The following is a 23,975-nucleotide window of genomic DNA, read 5'->3' on the forward strand; positions in this document are numbered from 1 at the left end:
GGAGTCCAAAGCTCTGAACTGAGACCTTGCCTTTAGCATGGCCAAAATTTTAGGCTTCATATCTAACCTTCTTCTAAATGGAGAGAAGCAGTGGGTATAAGAGTTTACTCTGTTCCCATGATGAATTAAACCCCCACCCCTGCCCCGCCAGCTTCTCTTTGGAAGACACAATCACTATAGTCAATATTTCTGGTTTTTTTTTTAATAGCAATTTTTCATTCTGGTTATATGTAGATACACATACATACCCTCAAGACTGCTAATTATGTTTCTTTAAGATCTTCTGAGCTATTATATACTGTCATTTTGCAAAACAATTTGTTGTCCATGTAGTGACTTTAGGGGCTTTCAAAGATTGTGTGGTCTCAAAGACTGTTTATCAGAGAAGTGGCAGAACTGAGTGAATCCCAGACATTCTGTGGACAGGTGGACTCAGGGAGAAGTTCAGAGGGCATTCCTGAGTGATTTGCAACGTCTCAAACAGAAATATAACATCTTCTTTCATCCTCTGCAGAGTCTGGAGCGAAATTCACACCTTTTTTTTCTTCCCATCACTTAAAATCAAATTCTCGCCCTTAATACTTCCTTTCAGAACTGCACCAAAAAATGATGATATCTTCTCATGCATATGAATTACCCAAAGTGTGTAAGAATCAACCCCATTGGAGTGTGCTAAAGCCTTAACTTAACTACATTTAAAGCTGCTAAGCCCTGATTAAGGCAAAGGTGTCTTTTTATTTTATAAGACATTTAAGATAGTTCACATCCCCTTGCACAGATGTACTGAAATTGATTGTGGGAGGAACTGTAAAGAGAGCATATGCTCCCTGTTTCTGTTCCTGAGCCAGGTAGGATGCTGAATTCTGATGAGAAATTGAGGCAGACAGCGGCATCTGTCTCCCCGCAGCACCTGTTTGGACACTGGTCTGGCACCCTTCCTCACTGTTCATCCCAGGAAGGGGGTGGATTTTCAGTTGAAACCTCATATTCAGTCATGGTGTCTTCTATAAACTACACAGACCCGCAACAATGATTTGCTGGAGAAGCAAAGCATAAAACATGACACTTTATTTTACACATAGAGGTGGAACAGATTTATCCTCCAAACAGTCAAACACCTCATGACCTCTCCTTAGAGAAAAGGCAGTGAAAGTAGCTTCTCCTGTAACAAATTTCCACTAATTCAGCTTTTGCAGAAGCCAAATTCCAGGCTTCATTGCAGAGCTCAGGACATGAATTGAAGATACCACTAGGGGATGCTCGAGATCAGGAAATCCAGGAACTGTTGGCTGGAGAGAACTCAAAACGCACCCAATTTAATCTTAACAAACTAAGCATTTCACTTTGTGAGAACTGTACACTGAAATGGCCTGTGTCTTCACTATTTATGCTACAATGAAATTTTTCTATATGTTCTCAATTTGATAAATGTATGTACCCTTGTGATTACATGGAATGTCAATACTGGCTCCAAATTAAAGAACCGAGGTTGTATGATAAACACCAAGTATTTTAAGTACTTTATGCTCATGGTCAAAAATCCCACTTACAGATTTTAGTTCTTTCCCAGGGCAAATTGGAGTTTGCAGACACTGTCTTAACCTGGGTCCTTCCCAAAAGCAGAGCTTGAAAAAAAAGACTTGAAGCAAGCATAGCTTAAGAGGTGATCCCAGAAACAGAGGGGGCTCCCAGGTGGTGCTACTGGTAAAGAACCTGCCTGCCAATGCAGGAGACATAAGAGATGCATGTTCGATCCCTGGATCAGGAAGATTCCCTGGAGAAGGAAATCCAGTATTCTTGCCTGGGAATGAAATTGCTGGTTTGTACGGTAATTCTATTTTTAATTTTTTGAGGAGACACCATGCTTTATTTTCAATGTCAACTGTATCATTTTACACCACCATCAATACTGTACAAGGGCTCCAATATCTCCACATCCCTGCCAACTCTTGTTCTTTTTTTTCTGTTCAGTGGTAGTCATTCTAATAGGTGAGAAGTGGTATCTCATAATGGTTTGATTTGTCCTTCCCTCATGATTAGTGATGGAGAAGGCAATGGCAATCCACCCCAGTACTCTTGCCTGGAAAATCCCATGGATGGAGAAGCCTGGTGGGCTGCAGTCCATGGGGTCGCTAAAAGTCAGGCATGACTGAGCGACTTCACTTTCACTTTTCCCTTTCATGCATTGGAGAAGGAAATGGCAACCCACTCCAGTGTTCTTGCCTGGAGAATCCCAGGGACAGAGGTGCTTAGTGGGTTGCCATCTATGGGGTTGCACAGAGTCGGACACGACTGAAGTGACTTAGCAGCAGCAGCAGCATGATTAGTGATGTTGAGCATCTTTTCATGTGCTTTGGACAATTGTTTGAGTTGCTTCTCTTTGTTGCTGTTTTGTAAGAGTTCTTTATATATTCTGGATATTAAACTATTGGGCTCCCTTGGTGGCTTGGAGAGTAAATAATCCGCCTGCAATGCAGGAGACGTGGGTTTGATCCCTGGGACAGGAAGATCCCCTGGAGAAGAGAATGACTACCTATTCCAGTATGCTTGCCTGGAGAATTTCATGGACACCTCTGGTAAGGGACAGGGAGGCCTGGCGTGCTGCAGTCCATGGGGTCACAAAGAGTAGGACACGACTTAGAGACTGAACAACAGCGTTAAACTATTACCAGCTATATGAGTTGCGAATATTTTCGCCTTCCCTTAGGTTATATTTTTAATTTCTTGATAATGTCCTTTAATGCAGAATAGTTTTAAATTTTGGTGAAGTTCAGTTTATCTTTTCCTTTGTTGCTCATGCTTTTGGCATTGTATCTAAGAATCCATTGCCAAACCCAAGGCCATAAAGATTTACCCCTATGTTTTCTTCTAAGACATTTATGATTGTAGCTCTCATGTTCAGGCCATCGATCCATTTTGAGTTAAAATTTGTATATTGTGTGAGGTAGATAATTAATTCTTAATTCTTTTGCTTGTGGAAACCCAGTGGTCCTAATCACTCCTATTCTGTCCTCCCTTCTGCCTCACTTACATGAGAAGTTCAAGGTGACCACGCAGTAATGTTTTGAAGTTCAGTGGAATTTGTGATGTCCCTTAGTAGAATAGTCCACCTTCCTTCCTCTGCCTCCACTCCCAAGACTGCTAATTTGCCAGAACCCAACCCAAGTAGGGGCACAAAGCACACATTTCCCAAGTGGGCCACTGAGAGCGATGGGGAAAGGAGCCCAGACCCATATGTTCAGCTGTTGGGAACAGAGGCTCAGTATGCGGCAGAGCACACACGCTATAGCCTAGAGGGTAGCACCCCAACTGTACGAGGTACTGTCCCTAAGCTTCGCCTGCACACAGCCCTGAAATATGCCATTCTGGCGTTCTCTAAGGCCAGCTGCTTTTGGCTGAATCTTGTTGTCATGAACCCATTGTCTACTGCCTTTGCTGTGAATCAAAACAGATCTCTTGGCTTGCAGTAAAGTTGCTTGATCTCATGCCAATCAACTAGGCCTGTGTAAGTCCTTGGATAGTTATGCTGGTGAAGGCACTATGGTAGGGAAGGGACTCCTTGTCTAGAGTAAGTGTCAGTTCTGGTGAGAACCACTCACTGAGTCCTCTATGGTGGAAGGGATCTCAGGTTATTAACTTCTCACCAGTGGCTGCCTGGTCTCCTTAAGAAATGGCGTCATATTAAGGACACAGTATTGGTCTATATTAATGGCAAGTAAGGTATTCGGCAGTGGCAGTGGCCAGATCATCCTTAATAAGAGAGAACTCTGATGCTGGGCCCATGCACAGCCTGATCTTTGACACCATGGCTACACCATTCATGAGACTACTTATTGCCCAAGCGTCAGGTGACTGATGCTGGCTCTACAGGATGAATCATCTTGTCTACCTAGCTACTAAATGTCTCCTCTGCAGGAGATGCTTTTTAAGGGGCCTTTGCATAAATCCAAAAGTTTGGCCTGCAGGTGCCCATTTTCCACAGATGAGTATCACTGATTCTCCTTTTGCCTCAGGGTGCAGTGTGGCTCAGCATGGCACTGTTACTGATGTTGTCTTTATTTAAAACTTTGATATTTTGCTCATCATGGATTTTTTGCATTAATTTTGACTTTTTAAATATTATATTAACATATTTTTTATCTTGACTACTGATAAATTTTTTCACCCAAGATGAGCCCTGCCCTTGTTTCAGCCCCGAGGGCAGCAGTTATTCTTAGCTCAACTGGGCATGGGGACACCTCTCCCCCTCCCCTGCCCATAAGGCCACATCTTAGCCCTTTCAGGCTGCTATAACTAGGTGGCTTTTATAAACAACAGATGTTTACTTCTCACAGTTCCGGAGGCTGGGACATCTAGTATCATGACGCTGGCACATTCGGTGCCTGGTGACGTGCTTCTCGGGGTTGTAGACCGCCAGCCTTTCCCTGTGTTATCACGTGGGGAAAAGGGCTAGGGAGCTCTCAGGGGTCTTTTAGAAAAAGGGCACTGATCTCGTTCCAGTGGGCAGGACTATGCTCAGTAGATCTTTAATCCAATTGTCTGCTGATTGGTGGGCTATGCTGTCTCCCTGTTTGTTGTTTGGCTTGAGGTGACCCACTTCTGGAGTCTACAGGCCCTATGGTAGGGCTACTGGCAATCTCCAGAAAAGACCTATGCCAACACTCATCTCCCAGGACTGCTGCTGCCAGTGCCTCTGTCCTTGTAACAGGCCACCACCGATCCACGCCTCCTCAGGAGACCTTGAAAAACTATGGAGAAGGTTCATAACATTGTACAGGAGGTGGTAACCAAAACTATCCCAAAGAAAAAGAGATGCAAGAAGGTGAAGTAGTTGTCTGAGGAGGCCTTAAAAATAGCTGAGAAAAGAAGAGAAGCAAAAGGCAAAGGAGAAAGGGGAGGATATACCCAACTGAATGCAGAGTTCCAAACGATAGCAAGGAGAGATAAGAAAGCCTTCCTAAGCGAAAAATGCAAAGAAATAAAGGAAAACAATAGAATGGGAAAGACTAGAGATTTTTTTCAAGAAAGCTGAAGATACCAAGGGAATATTTCCTGCAAAGATGGCCACAATAAAGGACAGAAATGGTATAGACCTAACAGAAGCAGAAGAGATTAAGAAGAGGTGGCAAGAATACACAGAAGAACTGTACAAAAAAGGTCTTAGTGACCTGGATAACCACTATAGTGTGGTCATCCACCTAGAGCCAGACACCCTGGAGTGTGAGTCAAGTGGGCCTTAGGAAGCATTGCTATGAACAAAGCTAGTGGACGTGATGGAATTCCAGCTGAGCTATTTCAAATCCTAAAAGATGATGCTGTTAAAGTGCTTCATTCAATATGCCAGCAAATCTGGAAAAACTCAGCAAGGCCGCAGGACTTGAAAAGGTCAGTTTTGATTCTAAACCCAAAGAAGGGCAATGCCAAAGAGTGTTCAAACTATCTCACACGCTAGCAAGGTAATGCTCAAAATCCTTCAAGCTAGGCTTCAACAGTACATGAACCAAGAACTTCCAGATGTAGAAGCTGAATTTAAAAAAGGCAGAGGAATCAGAGATCAAATTGTCAACATCCACTGGATCATAGAAAAAGCAAGGGAAAGCCAAAAAACATCTGCTTTATTGACTATGATTAAGACTTTGACTGTGTGGATCACAACAAACTGTGGAAAATTCTTAAAGAGATGGGAATACCAGACCACCTAACCTGCCTCTTGAGAAACCTGAATGTAGATCAAGAAGCAACAGTTAGAAATGGACATGGAACAATTGACTGGTTTAAAATTAGGAAAGGAGTATGTCAAGGCTGTATATTGTCACTCTGCTTATTTAACTTATGTGCAGAGTATATCATGCGAAATGCCAGGCTGGATGAATCACAGGCTGGAATCAAGATTGCTGAGAGAAATATCAACAACCTCAGATATGCAGATGATACCATTCTAATGGCAGAAAGTGAAGAAAAACTAAAGAATCTCTTGATGAAGGTGAAAAAACTGGCTTAAAACTCAACAGTTAAAAAAAAAAAAGCCATGGCATCTGGTCTCATCACTTCATGGCAAATAGATGGGGTACAAGTAGAAAAAGTAGCATATTTTTATTTTTTGGTCTCTAAAATCACTGCAGACTGTGACTGTAGCCATGAAATTAAAAGACATTTGCTCCTTGGAAGGAAATCTGCGACCAGCCTAGACAGTGTATTCAAAAGCAGAGACATCACTTTACCACACTGAATATTCATTGGAAGGACTGATGCTGAAGTTGAAGCTCCAATACTTGGGCCACCTGATGGGAAGAGCCGACTCATTGGAAAAAAACCCCGGTGCTGGGAAAACTTGAGGGCAGGAGGAAAAGGGTGCGAAAGAGGCTGAGGTGATCGGATGGACATGAGTTTGAGCAAACTGCGGAAGATAGTGAAGGACAGGGAAGCCTGGTGCGCTGCAGTCCATGGGGCTGCAAAGAGTTAGCAGCTGAGCAACAAGCAACAAATCTCATTCTAGAGGTTTGTTGGGCTCCACCCTCATGATTTAACCACCTCCAGAAGGCCCCACCTACTAACACCATCACTTTTAGGCATTAGGATTTCAATGTGTGGATTTGGGAGGACACAGATATTCAGAACATAGCAGGCCCTGAGTGTGAGCTGAGGGAGAAACGTCACTGCAAAGATAAATGATCATGAGGGTCTAGGCCACCTGTTCATATAACTTGTATGTATGTTCCCAGTGGACTTCCCCAGAAGAAAAGAAAAAATTTGTATTTAGTTGCTCAGTGTCCAACTCTTTGCAACCCCATGGACTGTAGCCCGCCAGGCTCCTCTGTCCATGGGATTCTCCAGGCAAGAATATTGGAGTGTATGCTGCTCCTAAAGTCACAGGGGCTGGGTGCACCAAGCCCTGTGTTTCTTTCTTGGTAGCAGATGATACAACATTTCTGCTACATGTGCTTTAGCTTAGAAGAGACATCTGGCTTGTTCCAGACCAGTGGGGCCTCTGAAAACCTTGCCAATGTGGATGCACCCTGAATGCCTCTAGGCTTACTTTCTACCCTTGGCATGTAAGTGGCTTCTCACTAGGACCTCCAGTGCTTGCTGCTCTCCTCGGCACTCAGCAGGTCCTCTTGGCATAATGTCATAATAGGGCACCACTGTGCTGTTCAGACTATACTGCAATGAAGAGCACACAAGTATTATTTCATACATGACATTTTGATTCTTGGTTTAAACAGTCATTTTAAGGAGAAGGTCTATGTAGGAATCCTTTCTGAGCCCCCTTGCTACGCTCCCCACCCACCCCGCCACCAACACAGAGTTCCAGACACATGGCAAGGGGTCAGTGAATCTTGGATGGATGGATAGATGAACATATGAATGAATTTCATCTCCTTCGAATTCTTCCCAAGACATCAGTCAAGTTGCCACGTAAAGTAGATTCCCACAGGGTAAGAACAGCGACTCATGGTGAAATCTGAATAAGACCCATAGATTAGATTATAGTACCAAATCAGTGGTTATTTCCTGATTTTGATAATTGAACTGTGGTTGTATAAAATAAGGGCTTTCCTGGTGGCTCAGATGCTAAGGAATCTGACTGCAATGCAGGAGACCTGGGTTTGACCCCTGGATTGGAAAGATCCCCTGGAGAAGGGAATAGCTACCCATTCCAATATTCTTGCCTGGAGAATTCCATGGAAGATAATGTTCTTGTTTTTAGGAAATATACACAGAAATATTAAAGAAGAAAGGGAATTCCATCTGCAATTTATTCTCAAGTGTTTCAGGAAGGAAATTTTCTATCTATCTATCTATCAGGAGAGAATGTTTTGTTTCAAAACAATTTGGAAGTATGAAAACATTTGGAGAATCTGAGTGAAGAATATATAGGAATTCTTTGTTTTATTTTTGCAATTTTTATGTAAGTTTGAGATAATTTAAAAATATAAGCTAGAAATTAATACATTAATAGTTTTAAATAGCAATGTAACAATTTATGGTTTTATTAAAATCAAAAACAAAAAACAAATCCAACAAAAACAAAGAACATACCCTTGAAGGTGGATATAGAACACCTTCATTTGCTGAGAGCTAGAAGCTAGAAGTGGAAAAAAGCCCCAAAACAATCCACTTAACATGAATACAAAACATGATTTGGTTTTTATCTTCAAAATTAAACCTATCAATTACTGAAAATAAGTTTATTTTCGATATTTTCCTTAAATTAAAATCTAAATTATACCTCCACTCTGTTCTAAATTTTAAGACAAAGAATGAATCAACTATGATTTTTTATTTTTTATTTATAACCTTATTTATCTTGCTATATATTTATCTCATATACTATTTACAACTTTTATATTTTTATTTCTGTTTCATTTTAGGAGTAGATATGTGAGGCTTCAACTATTTGACATACAAATAATTCTCTTTTGAACTCCTATCACATTAACATCCTTCTTTTGATCCTTATCTGGTCTAACTTAGCCAAATGCTTGAAGGCTTTTCACATGATTCCAGACTCTCCCTACCATCATTTTCATCAACTTCATGAAATCCTTCATCTTTGCCAGAATTTTCAGTCTCACTTCCTAAATTATTTGCATCCCATGTTAATTTTATTGGTGTACATTTAGAACATGCTACAGTCAGAGCAAGGTGCTGACATTTGGCGGGGACTCTGGTGTTAAGAAAAAAAGAAGTTTGAGTGGTGTGTGTGTGTTTATGTGTGTGTGTGTGTGTTTGTGTGTGTGTGTGTGTGTGTGTGTGTGTGTGTGTGTGTGTGTGTGTGTGTGTGTTCTGTTCCCTTGTAGCACATATCTGCAGAACTCTGGGGTCAGGAGTGCTCCTCTCCCTAAGTAAATCGAGCCTCAGGGCTGTGGAATAGTGGAGGGGACTTCTCTTCTGAGGAGTCAGTAGGAAGTTTAGCATTCACCCAGTTTCCTTGTAATTCTAACTGGAATCAGGGACCCTTATGTCTGACGGCTTCTGTTTTCTGCTGGAGGTGATAGGGGAGAGAAGTGGAGACGATTGAAAAGGCGAGTGGCTTCTCTGATCTGACAGCTCTAATTGTGTAGTTTAAAATCCTCCTAATTGGTTCCTGGGAGTTCTTCAATTTTTAACACTTAAAAATTTTTAATGCTCAAAATAAGTGAAGGTTGGGGCTTTTTAAAAGGTGGTTTTTAAAAAGGAGGCCACAGAGGGATGAATAGCCAGAGCACAGAGGATTTTGAGGACAGTGAAAATACTCTATATGATACTCTAATGGTAGATACATGTCACCAAACATCTGTCAAAGTCCTCAGCATGCACAACACCAAGAGGAAACCCGAATATCAACTGTGAACTCTGGGTGATAGTGATGTTGAAAGGACCACACTGCTGCTGATGCTGATGAAGGGAATGGCTGTGCACATATGGGGGCATGGGGTACGTGCTTCACTCAATTTTGTTGTGAACCTAAAACTGCTCCAAAAAAATCGTCTTAGAAAATGGAAGTACATTTTAAAGTTATTTCAGTGTTTGAAATTGGAGACAATCAACAGAGCCACCTCTTACTGTGAGTTTGCCAGCTCTGGGCTGTGAGCATTCTCTGTGATTACTTCTCTATGCCATCTCATCTCATGAATGGAAAAAGTAAAATTACTTTATTTTACCAAGTACTGCCTTTGGCCATTTGATGTCGAGTTTCTCCTTCCAATCACCTGTGGGGATATTGCTACAGTGGACAATTTGTCAACATCACCCTGGCCCCTTCTATACTTAAAGACTCCCTCTGAGGGGTAACCTAGGATACTTTCTGCCCCATCAAGGTCTGTCTTCTAGCTACACAGCCATCCCAGGCTGCTTGCCCTCACCATTGTCCATGTCCCTTCCCCTGGTGCCTTGGGACTTGCTGAGGTCCCCGTCCTCAGAGGGCAACAGGGGACTGGGGTGGGCATGTGACCCCATCTTTCTTTGCAGACTTCCTCCACTGCTCAGGACGCACCAGCATCCTCCACCTTTAGGCAAAGATTGCAGTCCATCTCTGTGTTCATGTCCACAGACACCCCTGGCTCCCAGGAATACACACCAAGCCCTCAGAGGGGATGTCAGCTCACTTCCTCTGCTGGATACAGTCTTGAATTCAGCCAGCACTCAGTGGAAACGAGGTGGGGGCCCCCTTTTCCTGCCAGCATCCTGATCCCTACATGGAACGTGCTCTGCTAGAGTTTGGGAGGGCTGGGTGAAGCATCTCCCTCTGCCTCCTCCCACCAGAAGAGGGGAGCTTTACCCTCTCACCAGGGTCTCACTGATGACTCACTGAAGTCTTACTCTTAACTCCTAAGCTCAGTACCTGACAGATGAGCCTGGGGCTTACAGAGCAGGGCCAAGGTCCCAACTGGGCAGCAGGGAAAGAGCCATCTCACAGATCACAGTCCTTGAGTGGTCAGTGCCCTTTCTCCTGGACAGAGACTTGCCTGGAGGCCAAATCTTCTTCTTTACCTTTTGAACAACGAGACCTCCAGGTAACAGGATGCTTAATGGCTTCTACCATGTCCTTTTGGCCCCTGGTGACACTAGAAATTGTCCTACGTGCAATGACTGAAGCGACTACAGCCTATACTGTCTGCTCTGGCTCTGGGGCCACCCTCTTCCATGCCCTGGGCTGACTGGCCCCTCTTCCCTTTTCACCCTAAGCAGCTGAACAGGTGGCTGAGAGGGAAGTCTTCTCACCCAGAAGCCTGCTGCACCCCAGTTACAGATGCTTTCTCAAGGGACAGGCTTTTGTTGCTTGTTTTGAGAACTTGGAGATTACTGTTCAAAGCCCAGGAGAACAGGCAGGAAGCATGTTCCTGCTGCCTCCCCTTGCTCCTTGTACAGAGGCAAAGATGAAGCCTGGGTGGGCAGGGCTTCCCTGGTCACTGGTTAGAGAAGCTACTGCAGTGAGGTGTCACTGAGGCCAGTTTCCTGATCGCCTGCCTGCCTCCCCCTCCCCACGCAGGTGCGTGTCCGCGCACAGCCAGTGCCCTTCAGGTGCAGACCCCAAGGTGGAGGCTAGAGACGGCACCACTAGGGACCTGAGTGAGTCGTGACAAGGGCCAGCCCTGTCGTTAGGCCAGCTTTCCTAAATGCTTAGGGGCAAAGGTCTCCTTTCATTATTTTGCTTTAAAGTAACGGAGATCAACTTCAGCTATAAGCAGTTACTAGAGAAATACCTTTTGATCAAGATAGCACCCCCTCCACCCAGTTGAGTCTGATGTGTTGTCCAAAACCCCACCGTTTTGCAAGTACTTTCTTGTAAAGATCTGATAGCTCCCTACAGTCCTATAGATCTGACCTGAAGAAGGCAGCACAGTCACCCAAAGGGCCCCTAACAGCCTGCTAGCCTGGATTGTTTACTTGACTAGATGCCTGTCTCATAGGATCCTAAAAGTGCTGGACACAGGAAAGGTGCTTTCCATGGTGTGGAAAGAGGTGGGATCTGTAAGTGGCTGCTTCCCAGGGAGGACAGAGCCTCCAAGCCCAAGGAGGGAGCTCTGCCAGAACTCATGTGCAGGGTTGCCCACTGTGGCTGGAGAGGTGGGGACTGGGAGTGGTGAAGGCCAGGAAGGACAAGGCCTCATTCATTCATTTCTTCAGCAACATCCCTTGTTACCAGCTGTGTGACTGTAGTAAGTCTCTCAAACACAGTACCTCAGGCTCCCGAGGTCCAGGGAGAGTCAGGGCAGCTGGGGCCAGGTAGTGGACCAGGCTAACAGGGCCTTCTGGGCCACAGGGTTGGGGCTGTGCTGTGCTTAGTTGCTCAGTAGTGTCCGACTCTTTGTGACCCCATGGACTGTAGCCTGCCAGGTTCCTCTGTCCATAGGGATTCTCCAGGCAAGAATACTGGAGTGCATTGCCATACCCTCCTCCAGGGAATCTTCCCAACCCAGGGATCAAACCCGGGTCTCCCACATTGTGGCAGATTCTTTACCATTGAGCCACCAGGGAAACCAGGGTTGGGGTTTGGGCCTACAAAAAACAGATCAGATAAGACTTTTAAAACATGGCCCAGCTGTGTGAGGAGCAGGAACTGTAAGGAGTAAAGGACTGGGGTGAGTGTCATCCATTGAGTGGATGATTGTATTCCCCTAGATTCACTGGTTCAGGTCTCAGCATGATAGTATTAGGAGGCTGGGCCTTTGGGAGGTGATGGGGTTAGAAGAGGTCGTGAGGGTGGGGCCCTTGTGATGGGGTTTGTGCCCTTATAAGAAGAGGGAGAGACATGCTGTCTCTCTCTCTTTCTCTGCCTTCCTTCCTTCCTTCCTTCCTCCCTTTCTCTCTCAGCTACATGAGCAAGAAGGTGGTGTCTGCAAGCCAGAAAGACAGTCCTCAGCAGAACCTGACCACAGCATCCTCATTTCGACTTCCAGCCTCCAGAACTGTGAGAAGTACAGTTCTGCCCTTTGAGACCCCAGCCTGCAGTGTGATGTTGCGGGAGCTGACTGAGACAGGAGGCTGGGGGTCTGGTTGAGTGAGAGATAAGGGAGGCTTGGGGCTGCAGGGTGGGGAGGAGAGCAGATGGGGTACAAGACACACGCTGTAGGGTGTACCCACCTGGTGATGGTTTGGGTGATGGGAGGGGGGGAAAGGGGCGTCAGGAGTGACCCCTGGCTTTAGGCTGGGGCTGTAGGGGAGTAGACATGCCATGTTCTGGGGAGGGCAGCAGGGGCTGTGGGATCTGTTGTGCAGGGTTTGGCTCAGGAACAAGGAGGAGCCTGAGAGGTAGGGGGCTGTCAGGAGGGTGGGGAGTCACTGAGGCTGCACAGAGGCTCTCCGGGAGAAGGCAGCAGTCAATCACCACAGTTAGGCCTTGCCTGTCAGCCTGCTTGCTCAATGCATTTCCCCCACCTGCCTTCCCCCCGACCCGCGTGGCTGCCCAAGTAGTCCCTCTGGGTCAAGGGACCCTCTTGGCTGCCCTGCCTATGAGGAGGGGCCTCAACATTGAGCCACTGCCCCCAGCTCCGCAGATGCAGGCTGCATTCTGGAGGCTTTCCTCAGTGTTCCCAGTTCTTTACTCTGCATCCCCCGCCCCTGACACAAGAGCTGAGTGTGTTCCTGTCTGTTTCCCCAGGAGGTGAGGTTCTCACCACCCAGGGGCCATGCTCTGAACAGAAGGTTTTGCCTCTGAACAAAGGGTCAGGTACCCAGTAAATGAGTGAGGAAATTTATTGAATGGCTATATGAACGCATGCTGTCAGCACACAAGATGGGCAGATGGGGCTAAGTCACCTGAAACATCCCCTGCCAGTCAGAACAGCCCCGCCAGGCAATGCTTTCTGCCTCTGAAGGTGGTGAGCAGCCTCTCAGGGTTGGGAAATGAGTGAGGCAATTCTTTCAATGGAGGGAAGTCAGACTGCACACAGGCCCTCCCACTCTGGGGCCTCCTTGCATAAGGACAAAGCAAGAACAATGATGGCGGAAAGCTCAAGGATTCACTGACATAATTCTAAAGTTTGGCACTCAATCTGAGAATATTTGCCAACCTATCATGGATAACAGTATTTGCAGCTTAAGGTGCTTACCCTCCACGCTCCAGAGTGTGAAGATGAGCCTCCACCCAGACAAAGATGCGCTCGTTGCCATCAGCGCAGATTGACACGGGGTGGCAGTGGGGGTGCTGACTGGGGCGTCTCGGTCCCACTGCCTCCCCCGGGACCACTCTGAGAACCTGGCTGACAAAGACAGTGGGATGCAGGTACAGGAAGATTCACAGGCCAGAGGGCCTGGTGTGCCTGGGTGTGGGGTGCTTTCTAGGCCCCCAGCTCTTCCTCAGGCCAGCCCACACACATCCTTTTCATAGTCAGGCCTCTGGACCTTGGGAACCTAGAGGTCAGGACATCTTTACAGCCACACCCAGGGTCTAGCAAGGCTCTGTGGGTACACAATCATGGCTGCTGGCTAACGTGGGTGACCAAGGTCACCACAGTCCTTGGGTACAATCACTCCACATACCTGTGGAGCTGGGGGTCTCTTCCATGCAGCTCTGTATCCACAGGACATGTCTGCACAGGACATGGGACAAGGGCCTTTGGCAGCATGTGGCAGAACTTGCTCGAGCATGGTAGGAAGCTCACTGTCCTAAAGGGCTGAGGCCCAAGCTGGGCTGCCTCAGGGCCTCGCCCCTTCCTCTGGGCACCGACTCCACGTGTCACAGCCAGCGTTCCGCCCCCAATGCCCAGGACAGGCAGAAGCCAGAGCCTGTCCCTGTGGCTCCAGTTCAGATCCTGGCGGCTCCCCTCTCTTGGGCCCAGTCTGTGGCACCTCTAAACCTTTACTGTGGCCGGGGGCGGGCACGGAATGTGACAACTGGCCCCCGGGGCAAGGTCTGGGAGTGGGAAGAAGGCTTCCTTCCCCAGGAAAGCTGGCGCGCTCTTGTCAGAAAGAACAGCAGAGACCGGGTAGCAAACCTGCTCCATGAAGGGAGGAGAAGGAAGAGAAGGCTGGCTGCCTCGCCCAGGTCAACCAGCTGGAGTCCAGGGCTGGCTGACCTGTCAAAGGATAGGCACACAGAGCGAGAGAGACCCGAGCGCTCGGAGCCCAGAGAACGAGAGAAGTGAGGCAACCACAATGAATATGTGTCTTAAAAACTACCCTCTACTCCACCCTTATCCTTCAATCAACTAGATTTTTTTTTTTTTTTTTTTTTTTTGAGGAATTACGAGGGTAATCTCGGGAAAGCATCTCTGGGGGTGAGGCCAGGGGAGGGCATGTAACTGTGTAACTGTCCAGTCTCACAGCCTGGAACCTTGGTGTCTTGGCTCAGCTGCGGGCTCAGCATGGCCCGTGTCTAAAGCAAGTCTCTCCTTCATCCTGCCCATTCCACAGACAGGGACCGGCTTCCTGCCGTGGGTGCCGAGTCCTGTGCTTACCATTGTTCTGAGCGGAAACTGCAGGGAGAGGTCCCTGCTGTCACAGCACCCAGCTTCTGCTCTGGAGAAGAGACGGCAGGAAGAAAAATGGTAAGCCCCAGATGATGATACCGGCAGGGAAGAAAAGAAAATAAGGTGAGAGAGCCGGGCGCTTAGGGGCAGGAGGTCTGGGAGGGCCTCCTTGCGGAGGCAACATCTGTACTAAGCACCAGATGGCAACAAGGAGCCAAGAAAGGATCTGGGAAGAGGGAACGGCCAGAGTGAAAGCACCTCAGGCAGAGGCACTGGGCTGGAAGGTGGGGCGTTCTGGGGTGGCCCCTGCTGGGTCTCTCTCAAGGACGTCTCTGGCCTTTGGCTCTCCATCCCGATAGGGGCTCCCTGAGCACACAGGGCACCCAGATCTACACGTGGTGGGGAGGCGGTCAGAGACAGAGGCTGGGCCAGCTCCCCTGGTACTGTCCTGAGAACACACACACAATCATTTCCGTTGCTGTTCCTCAAACAAGAAAGTAGATGTGTAAGGCAGACACACAATACACCGCTGCAGCGTTGTCAAGCTGGCGAAGTTTGTCGTTTCTTACTAGTCCATCCCCTTTAAATCCTCGGCAGGCAGGGCAGGAGGAGCCTGGGAGGCTCGTCGATTCTCTGATTTTAGGAAAGAATCTGACCACCCCAGGCTCACCAACAGGCTTGAAAGTGACCTCTGGTCAGGCCAGCAGTGGGGCGGGCGTGGGAGGTGACCATCGTGATGTTTTCCATGTGTTGCTGCTAATTATAACCTGTCGGATGTTTTGATGCACACGTGGAACAAAACTGCTGAAAGGTTTAAAGCGCAACACAACCATGGTTCCTAAGGGAGAGAGAGGGAGAGAGAGAAAAAAAAAAAATTAGAAGCAGTCTTCTGAAAACGAAGAGGCCTCCATGACGGCCTGAAAATGAGGAAGTACCATGATGGAACAGGCTGGAGGGTGGATTTTAAGACATCGGTTGGTAGGCAGGCAGGGAAGGGCCTGGGGGTCACAGAGCCTTGTCCAGGCCACTGACATCCGCTTCCTGGCCTCTGCTCACCTCCTCAACGCTGAAGGTCGTGCCCACGTACAAGCCTGCCTTCTGCTCAGAGAAGGCCTGGACTTGTTCTCAGGGCCCTCCCAGCATGCTCACCTGCTCAGGAAGTCCCATTACCTAAGGAGTCACCAGGCGCAAGACCCAAGGCTCTGGAACATGGGCAGAGATTGCGGTGATGAAGGCAGAAGTTGTACAGGGACACAGAGGGCTGCCGAGCCTTGTCCCGGGCCACCTGGAAGAGATGTGGAGCCCAGCCCTGGTCAGCAGGCTCTGCGTTCCTCAGGGCAGAGCCGGGCCGCTGGGCCGGGGCCACTTTGCAGGTGTCCTACACAGCTCTTAGCATGCCTCTGCTTGCATATCTGTGAAGCGGGCATGTGCTCTGTGCCCTGCCTGTCTCACTGGGTCTATCCGTCACTCAAAACTCAACAAAGAACACCTACCATGTGCCCAGCCTGAAGGCCGAGGGAGAAATGGGTGGATGCGTGCTGTGAAGAGGCGCCGTGGCCTCCCCAGCAGTCGACAGAAACTGGCTTGTGACAGTGTTCCCGCCTTCTCACCGCCACTCTGTTCATTTCCCCCAGGTCCTGGACCTCACTTTATGGGTAGTGGCTGAGCACAGTTTGAAAAAACTGTATCACCACCAAGCCAGCACAGGGCCTGTCACAAGCTTAAGCATGTATTTCTTTTATAAAGGATGTCAGTGTTTTGGGAATGCGAAGGTGTGAGGAGCAGGTGCAGAGCCTGTGCTCCTAGGGGAGACCCAGGAGTTCAGGAGGAAAGAGGCTCTGATGTGACGCCAGGCTCTTCATGATGAGCTGGGCTGGGTCATTGTGTTTGGGCCAGCAAATGGGTCTCCGCTGCTCACCAGCCTCTGCTGGGCAGGGCCTTAAAAAAAAACAGGAGACCTCACAGGTCTTTCTGGAGTCCAAAGATACTCCAAGACTCCTTCACCTTTCCATATCCACAAAGGCTTGGCTCCTGATGGTGACGGCCCAGCCTTGTCCACTTTCCCCTAGGAAAGCTCCAGGCCACAGTCATCCACGTAGCTCTCAGCCCCGTCCCTGCGGACAGAGTTCCTGTTTCCTAGGAGGTCACTGGATCTCTGGCCTCTGTCCAGGCTCACTACCCCCCAAGCAAAGACAGAGACAGAGCGGGACTTAGAAGACAGTGAGCTGTTCCTGGGGTGCTTTTTGCCCCTGCAGCCTTCTCCTAGTGGATTTGGGCAGCCTGGGCTGGGAGGTTGGGGGTTGGGCGGGGGCAGTGAGCTCACCCAGCTTGTCTGTGTGGGGGTAGGACCTGCATCGCACACTCTGGTCAGGGGCCCCTCCGATTTCTGTTCTGTGTTTTTACATCCTGATTATTTCATATACGGCCTTCTGATGGACTCATTTACTGGGAAGCTAAAGATACTCTTATGCCTAAAAATAAACCTGAACTGCTAAAAATTCAGCACTTCTCTCCCTCGCCTCCACCAGCTGGGCCTGTCTGCTTTTACTCCAACACCATCAGGAGCTACAAACAAGATTTACAAAAGTGAACAAGTTTACATGGGCCTGATTAGCAGATTCTCTTTTATCTTCAATTTGCCAAAACATTTTAGAGATGTTATTACTGAGACTCAATCTTTCTCTCCCTTCCGTCTTTTCTTTCTTCCTTCTTTCCCCCTTTCCCCTAACCACTTCAGTTTTGTGACTTGTGCTCTTTTATTTTAATATGTGGGGTAAGTTTTATATAAATTCAGCCTTCCAAAATTCCCTCCCTCTGGTCAGCTGCACCTCCTTTTCTTATTTCAATTATTTTAAGAGACTCTTCTGGTTTCTATGAATACTGTGCTGATTGCCTGAAGGCCAGTTAAGAATAAACCTGCTAAACCAATAAATTACACTCACCCTCATTTCCAGAGAAACCCTTTTACATAAATATCTGCCATAGAAATAAATCAGATAAATTAATAAGGACTCCCTCCTCCCCCCAAACCAAACAGTGAACAGTAATGGTTATCAGACCAGTTAAAAGAATAAACCTATTAAATAAATAAATTTGCGCTACACCAATTTATGTCACCAATGTACTTAAGGGGAAACCTTTTAAAGGAATAGATTTACAGTGCACACACACAGATCTCCACTGGGCATGTGTAATTACGCATAAGAAAGGCATTACTTTTAAAGTGGATGAATGGGCCATACTTTTTTGATTTACTGTTAGAAACAGAAAAATGGTAATGGCATGAAATAAGCGTTTGCAAACCCATTTCGGAAGACAGGAAATGCTTGATTTACCTAGGGTACCCATCATGTTCTGTATTTCAGATCGAAGTAGATAAATGGCAAGGCAAATGGATATTTGGGGGGAAATCTATAGCCTTTCTGTCAACTCGGCAAGTTAAACGTTTGGAATGAAAATGCAGAGAGTGTCTATGTGTGAGGAAGAAGCCATGATTCATCAGCAATCTGGCAAGTGGAGTTGGGGAGTGCTTACCTGGGAAGGTGAGGATTTCTCGAATGGGAGGAGCCCCGGGCCTTTTCCAATCCCTGATGTCTTCGGGTATGAAATCTTGTGTCTGACTCATCCCACCTTCCCTCCTGGCCACCTGAACACAGCCCCCACTGCTGTGCCTGCTCTGATCTTTTTCTTGCACTTGAAAACCCTGCCTGCGCCTGCACCCCGTCTGAAGAAGGGATGGACTCCCTGTGCCGTAACTGGGCGTTGTTTTCAGGGAGGCCACGTGGAGCCACGGGCCTCACCGATCAATGCCGTGCCCAGACTTTTATTGAATGCCAGCTGCGAACATTTAGCTCTGTCGGTTGCTGCTTGTGAACTCCTACACAGTTTCTGCATTTCATACAGCTCACTATTTCCCAAGGCAGAAATCAGCTTTCTAGAAACTAGCCCAGGACCTCAGGAGCCATGTCTACACTCAGAGGGTTGAGACTAGAGTCCGAATCCTAAATATTTCCTAAATAGCAGCCTTCTCTTCCTGAATTACCCAAGTCGCTTCAGGAATTATTTCCTCTGTTTGTTTTTCCCTTTGGCTCACAGCCTCAGAGGAAGACCTTCAGGCTGGGCAGGATGGAGGCCCTCATTTCAGTCTTAGCTTGGCTAGTCACTGGCTGATCAAAGTCTCTCCGAGCCTCAGTTTTCACATCTCCAAAATTAGTATAACCACCGCACAGCCTCTGGTGTTTAAATGAAATCAGGATTAAATGAACTTACCGTGTTGGGCAGGCAGTAAATGGTGACAATATCTGTTTGTTGGTTTTCATCATCAGAGAAATAAAAGGTATGACCAGGTGACAGGCCTACCTCTGTCTTAGCTGCTCAGAGGGCCAAGAAGATCTAGCCTCCAGGCTCTGTCTCAAGGAGGGTATACTAATAATCCTCATGCACAAGAAAGAAAGAGATGTATGGTGGTATTGTTAGTGCCTGGGTGGCTTAGAGAGAAGGATGGAGTTGAGTCAGAGAGAGTCAGGGCAGAGAGAGGAGGGCATTCCAGGCAGCGGGTACAGCCGGGCAAAGGCAGCTGGGAAGGAACAAGGGAAGGAGCAAAGGATGGAGGGTGTCTGGAGGTGAAGCACCTGACTGTCAGGGAGCCTCAGGGCTTTGGCTCAGAAGACGCTCTTGAAAGAGTTAACGTGAACCTTCTCTCAGCCACCGGAGGAAGCTTGGCCTCTTCCAACTTGGCCGCTTCCATCGAGCAGTCAGATCAGCTGACTCCCCCTTTCTCTCCCTGCCCTGGGACCACCCTGTGTGAAGGTTTTCCCTTCACTGGGCCAGAGCTTGCCCTGGTTCTGCCTGTGAGATTCAGCCCCCAGGAAGGTGCCCCACTCGTGCTCAGGGTCGGTGGTCCAACTAGGGGGGTCCTGCCTGCCCACACCCCCATGGAAAGGCGTGCTGAGGGCACGAGAGGGTTCAGGAGCTGGCAGATTTACACAGTCAGAAGCACTAAGATCTTTTGACCGGCTTAAGAATAAATATAGCCCAACATATTGTCGTTTTTATGGATATTTACAACCGAGGCACTTTGTAAACCCAAGAACTAATATTTCCCAGAGGAAATCTGACTCTCAATTCTTGATAAATTATTGGAAATTCAAGCCAGCCCCAGCCTAGGAGTTTCTCTAATTCTTTTTGGCTCCACAGGTGAGGCCTAAGACCAACTTAGGCTTGTCTGGGGCTGAACCACTGGAGGGGATGAGCAGCCTCGAGGCATCTAGATGGTAACTTCAGTGGTAACAATCACAGCTCTCCTGTAGCAATGATTAAGTCCCAAGGATTCTTCTAAGCCCTTCTTCAAGTCTTAACTCATTTAATTGTCACAACGAACTATGTTGTGGGTGCTGGTATCATCTCCATTTCACAGATGAGGAAACCGAGGCAGTAGGTTACAGTAAGATTCAGGGAGAGCAAAGAATAAACAGGAATGCAAGTTCAGTGAATTGGTGGGTATGCTTTCTGCTGTAAGCTAGAAAGCCCAAATAAAACTGACATTTAAGCAAAAAGAAAGAAACATATTAGCTCTTGTAAATAAGTGCCTAAGGAATTTTGCCTTCAGGCAGTTTGGGGCAGGAGCTCCGCTAATGTCATCAAGTTCCCTAATGCCTCTCGGCTCCCTGTATGCAGGTCAAGAAACAACAGTTAGAACCAAACAGTTAGAACAACAGACCAGTTCAAAATTGGGAAAGGAGTACGACAAGGCTGTATATTGTCATCCGGCTTACTTATATGCAGAATATTTCATGCAAAATGCTGGGTTGGATGAATCAAACAAGCTGGAATCAAGATTGCTGGGAGAAATGTCAATACCTGATATGCAGATGATATCACCCTAATGGCAGAAAGTAAAGCACTAAAGAGCCTCTTGATGAGGGTGAAAGAGGTGAGTGAGAAAGCTAGCTTAAAACTCAACATTCTGAAAACTAAGATCATGGCATCCAGTCCCATCACTTCAAGGCAAATAGATGGAGGCAGTGAGAGACTTTATTTTTCTGGGCTCCAAAATCACTGCAGATGGTGACTGCAGCCATGAAATTAAAAGATGCTTGCTCCTTGGAAGAAAAGCTATGACAAACCTAGACAGCATATTAAAAGCAGAAACATCATTTTGCCAACAAAGGTCCATATAGTCAAAGTTATGGTTTTTCTAGTAGTCTGTACAGATGTGAGAATTGGACCATAAAGAAGGCTGAGTGTCAAATTGTGGTACTGGAGAAGAAAGAGTCCCTTAGACTGCAAGGAGATCAAACCAGTCAACCCTAAAGGAAAGCAACCCTGAATATTCATTGGAAGGACTGATGCTGAAGTTGAAGCTCCAATATTTTAGCCACCGGATGCAAAGAGTTGACTCACTGGAAAAGATCCCAATGTTGGGCAAGACTGAAGGTAAAAGGAGAAGAGGGCAGCAGAGGATGAGATGGTTAGATAGCATCACTGACTCAATGGACATGAATCTGAACAAACTGCGTGAGATAGTGAAGGACAGGGAAGCCTGGGGTGCTGCAGTCCATGGGGTCGCAAAGAGTCGGACACGACTTAGTGACTGAATGACAAGAACAACAACCCAGGTTCCCTCTGCTTACCTGGCCATTCTCACACTGGCTGCCTATCTTGCTGTAGGGGCCTCAAACTTTAAAATCCCCTCCCATTCAAATGGAGCAGGAAGGGGAAGTGAGGACCTTGTTGTGGGAGGATGGCATGGGCCCTGGGGCTGCCCACACCAGTAGACGTCCACCCACCAGGCCCAGAGTGGAGTCACCATCACAAGAGGCCTGCCATTGTCCCAGCAGTGCAGTCACCTCCAGCATAGGGACAGGGCTGGGGTGCGGGGACCCGGGTGTCTGCCCCCTTCCCCAGTTCAGAGGTGCCTTTCCCAGAGGGGGCCAGACCAGCCTCTCGTTCACCACCTGGGCTCCTGGGAAAGGTGAGACAGGCACTCTTGAGACCAAGATGCCTCCGGCAGCCAGCCTGCTCCATAGCCACGCACAGAAGGAGTCTGTGGGGCTGTAGGGGCAGATAGGAGGTGTTCTCTCAGTTCTGTATCCACCTGGGCACGAGGCCTTCAGCAAAGGGATTTCCGTCAGATTTCTTTGGTTATAAACTCTTTCCCACCCACTTAACATGTTGAAATCAGAGTGCATCTTAAGATCGATGTGTGCCTGGCTTTATGTCTTTTATTCTCCCAAATCTGGTGCTGTCAATGGACTGTTTTATAGCTTATGACACAAAATGTCACTTCAAGTCCAGATGCCACGCAGAGAAGGGAGATGCATGCAAGTCTGAGCTGGAAGAGCAGGGAAGAGGTGGCCGACACCCGCCCGATGGGGCTTGGCCCACAGGAAGCCAGGGCCACCATGCAGGGCAGGCACAGGCCAGGGCGGGCATCACAGGCACCTGGGTCCCTTAAGCCCCAGGGGTTTGCTCCGTGAACACAGCAAGGACAGCCGTCCCTGGCGTGCGGGCCGCCCTGTGGCTCACTGCCTGCCATCCCGGCTGTGCAGAGCAGGCGCTTCCTCCCCTTCAGGGCTGTTCCAGAGAACAACAATCCAAAACAAACAGCCAAACTCAGCAAACATACTTTTTTGACAGCTTGAACATTAAAAAGGGAAAAAAAAAAAAAATAAAGCCAACAAATGTTCAACAAAGCAAAGTGCTCTCCCCACAGCACTCAGAATGGGGACTCCATGTCTCACTGGTGGGGCCTTGGGGGCCCCGGTCCTTTGAGGCCCTGGCTGTGTGGTGGTGCCCCGGCAGGCCTGGCTCCCAAGGGGTCTGACACTGGGGCCCTGCCCATCCCAGGGGGCTGTGGGTCTGCGGCCTGACAAGGGGCCCTGGAAGAGCTCTCCTTGCTGGGTTCTGGCAGGCAGAGGAGGAGACAGGCAGGGAAGTGAGGAGATGGTACATTGACTGGGATGCAGGCACCTGCTGGGCGGAGCCCCACAGTGCCCAGGGAAGCCAGAATCAGGGCTGCCCAACGCCAGACTTCTCCCTACTCCAACTGAGAGGCAGCGGGCGCTGGGCTGGGGGCCAGGGCTTGTCAGGGTTCCAGGACGGGTTGTAACGTGACCCAGAAGGTAATGCGTGCAGGCACAGGGACCAACTGGAGGGAAGGAATAGCATGGAGAAGGAGCATGCTGCTGGGGCTCTGGGCACAGAACACAACAGGGGCAAGTTCCTGAGACAGATCCAGGCCTGGCTAGTGACGAGGACGTATTGGGGCACCAGCCCCACATTTAGGGTAATGTGGTTGGGAGTGGGCTGAGGCTGTACAGGAATGGGGTTTCCAGCAGGGGTTCTGCCTCTCTGAACAAGTGGAATTTCTTTACATGGGTCTGTCCCTGGGTTGGCTAAGGGCTGAACTGTGTCTCCTCCAATATTGGGCAAAGTTTTGTTCATGTGAATCTGGGAGAATAGAGAAAATGGAGAGTTTTGGAATTTAGATTGTAGAGATGGTTGAGATAAAATGAGAATACATGCATTTTAATCTTGAAGTTTAAGATAAAGGGATTGTAAAGATTTAAGCTACATGTTAGCCCCATTCTTTTCTTTAGCTTATAGAGCAAGATGTTGAAGTCCTTACCCTCAGTACAGTTAAGTCCCCAACATACGAACAGTTCTGTTCCAAGAACTTTGTTTCTAAGTTGAACAAAATTAGCCTAGGTACCCAACTAACACAATTAACTATACAGCACTGTACTATAACAGGTTTATAAACCTAACATAAATAACACATAAAAAACAAACACAAAAAATAAAGAAAACATTTTTAATCTTACAGTACACCAGACACGTGAACTAACTTAACGTAATTGGACCTGTAAACAAACATTAGCATCTCTGAATGTTTGCAACTTGAAGGTTCATATGTTGGGATGTACCTTAGAATGTGACTGTATTTGGAGACAGAGTTGCTTTTGAGGTCTTTAGGGGGCCAGCACCCAGTAAGACTGCTGTCTTCATAAAAAAAAGATGTATGGTCACTTACACATAGAGCTGCTACTGCTAAGTCACTTCAGTCGTGTCCGACTCTCT

Source organism: Ovis aries, chromosome 14 (genome assembly GCF_016772045.2).
Source record: "Ovis aries strain OAR_USU_Benz2616 breed Rambouillet chromosome 14, ARS-UI_Ramb_v3.0, whole genome shotgun sequence".
In the NCBI taxonomy this organism is placed as follows: Eukaryota; Metazoa; Chordata; class Mammalia; order Artiodactyla; family Bovidae; genus Ovis; species Ovis aries.